General features: G+C 42.4%; 1 long non-coding RNA gene across 1 annotated transcript; it reads right to left on the bottom strand.

The window, feature by feature from the left end:
• Positions 1-25: 25 nt before the first annotated feature.
• Positions 26-1,223, bottom strand: LOC123177113 (uncharacterized). The gene is made up of 4 exons (XR_006488774.1): positions 905-1,223; positions 722-816; positions 264-369; positions 26-157 (listed from the first exon to the last, which is right to left on the bottom strand). It is a non-coding gene; the product is annotated as an uncharacterized lncRNA (long non-coding RNA).
• Positions 1,224-2,540: the final 1,317 nt, after the last annotated feature.

Below are 2,540 nucleotides of genomic sequence, written 5' to 3' on the forward strand. Positions count from 1 at the left end.
TTGGTGAATAAAATCTGCATTCAATCTGCAATGATGATACATATTTCCAGTACCATTTGCCATGTTTATTTATTAGCAAGTTTGTACTTTTGCATGTGTGAAAATCTTGCCTCGTGAGTTAAATTTGCCTCCTTTATATAAGTAGGATTGAATGCACCTGCAAGGAAAGCTTCATATGTTAATTGGTTTCAAAGTCGGACCATGGATAAATTGCTTGCTTGTGTAATGAAGTTTGGAATGGAGTCAACAATTAAACATCATACATTTCAGCAATCTGTCCAAATCATGTTCATTTTGGGGTCCTTCTAAGAGTGCTTGGAAGTCTGTGGTGTCATAATCCAGGGATGTTGAGTAAACTTCAATCTCCGCCTGTCATCAGAGCAATGAAACCTATGTTAATGCTAGGATTTTGATGAACCCCTTGCGAATTCTATATCCCAGATTGTAAGAGCTAAAGAACGTGGACCATATATGAAGTATGCTAGTCGACATTTATATATTACATCCAGTTTAAATGAAAGTTGAATAAACGAGGGGGTATGCTTACTTTTTATTGACTATTTTGGTTGTGCTTATACCCTTCTTTCAGACAAATTATAGTTTTTTTAGAAATGCAGGGCAGCTCCATTTTTATCGAAATGAAACCAAGCATCCAACTAGTCATGCGTGGTGTCTAGCTTTAATATGTGAGGTGATCGATCAACAAAGTAAATATATATACCTGGCTTGGGAGAGGATCAGCGAAGATGGGTGCCCAAATCTCTACTTGTTCCATTGTGTCAGTGAGAAGCTACCACACTGGCCCAATGTAGGAAACTGAAATCACGGCTAAAGTCAATGTGTTTGACTAGCCAGCGCCTGCTAATCAACTCTGGACAGAACATAGACCGGATGAATAACGTACCTGCAGGCTGCAACCGCGCGCAGGTCCTCGGGTGCGCCGTGCCGGCAGCTGGCTCCCCGCGACGAATGTCGGACCAGCAGTACGTTTGCCGCCGGCCGTCCAAGATCGTAGCGGCAGCTTGCAGAGGACCGGCCTCTGCTTGGAGACACCTCGTCCCTCGACCTCTTCTTGGTACGTATACGTGTTAGAGAATGGCCGGGGAGACAACTCTATATACACGCATTGCCAAGCTAGCAGCTTCCGGGAAGCTGCATGCCCCCTGCACGGTTCAGTTCCTCGACGACGGCGGCCGGGAGAATCGTGTCTGTCTGCGCGTGTGTTAACCTCGAGTACGTTTGATGACATGCGATGAGATGTGAGCTTTGAGCTCGCAACTTTCACACTAGTGCAGAACCGGACTTTAGCATCGGTTTGTAAGGGCCGCAACCGGCACTAAAGAGTGGAGACTAAAGCCCCCCCTCCCCCCACCCATACCGGTTCAGCACGAACCGGCGCTAAAGTGCCACCACGTGGCACCAACCAGTACTAAATGTTTGGGGGGGTTGGTTTTAATTTTTATTTTTCCATTAATTTTGTGTTTTCCATTTAATTCTTTTTTGTTTGCTGGTATTTTACGATACTACATATTGTACACGTTATGCATATATATAAATAGATTTTATCATAGAACCGATCATATATATATATATAATCGAATGTCTCACAACCATCATTAATTATTCACACATACACATGTATATATATACAATTTCTCCTACATGTTGCCTTGGTGCCTTCGGAGCACGATGACAAGTGGTTCATGGGGGCGGTAGCGGGTAATAGTATTCTTCTTTGGGATCTATGACCTGGTCGAGCAAAAATCCCGCTATTTCCTCTTGCAGTGCTCGTATGCGCTCTGTTGGTAGGAGCTGGTCCCGCACCTCTTTAAACTGTTAAGAAGGAGATCAATATGCATGTGTATTAGTTGTGTAACTAGATATCGACAATCATGTAAGATTTGTGAATAGTGTTATAGCAAACGTACCCAGTCCTGTCTATCAGATTTGCTCCTTTCGGACGCCATCATGCGAATGTTCTCGCAAACGTAGTATGCACACACTTCAGTCCCCGGCGCCTGCTTCAGGGCCTTTACGAGAATAGAATTTAATCAGATAATTATTAATCAAGCATGTTAATTAATTAATGGTATTGAAACAAGAATTAAATAGATGGTAGCTAGCTAACTAGTACTACTTAATTACTTACCTTGGGTCGATACCAACATAGCTTTTGTCGCCATTTTCCTGGAGTCACCTTGATGTACTTTGCCCAAGCCCTGCCCGCCGGCAAAGAAAATTAATAAAGGGGTTATTAAAAATAGTTCATATCAGGAAATGAAGAACTAAATAGGCCGAGATATAGTTAATAATGATTGAAATAACCTGTCGACTATCCCCTTCACGATGCTGTAGTCACTATCTTTTTTAAGTAGTGAGTCCAGTACTTCAACTTTTCCTTCGTCAACTTTAATGTCTAACAACATCCAGTGGAAGCTGCATGCGCATACGTTTGCATGTATAAATTAAGCGGGCATGTGCATAACACTAATCAACTATAACCGTAAACCCTATACACTTATTAACATCTAGGTAGTAAG

The sequence above is a fragment of the Triticum aestivum genome, unplaced genomic scaffold (genome assembly GCF_018294505.1).
Source record: "Triticum aestivum cultivar Chinese Spring unplaced genomic scaffold, IWGSC CS RefSeq v2.1 scaffold53222, whole genome shotgun sequence".
NCBI classification, from domain to species: Eukaryota; Viridiplantae; Streptophyta; class Magnoliopsida; order Poales; family Poaceae; genus Triticum; species Triticum aestivum.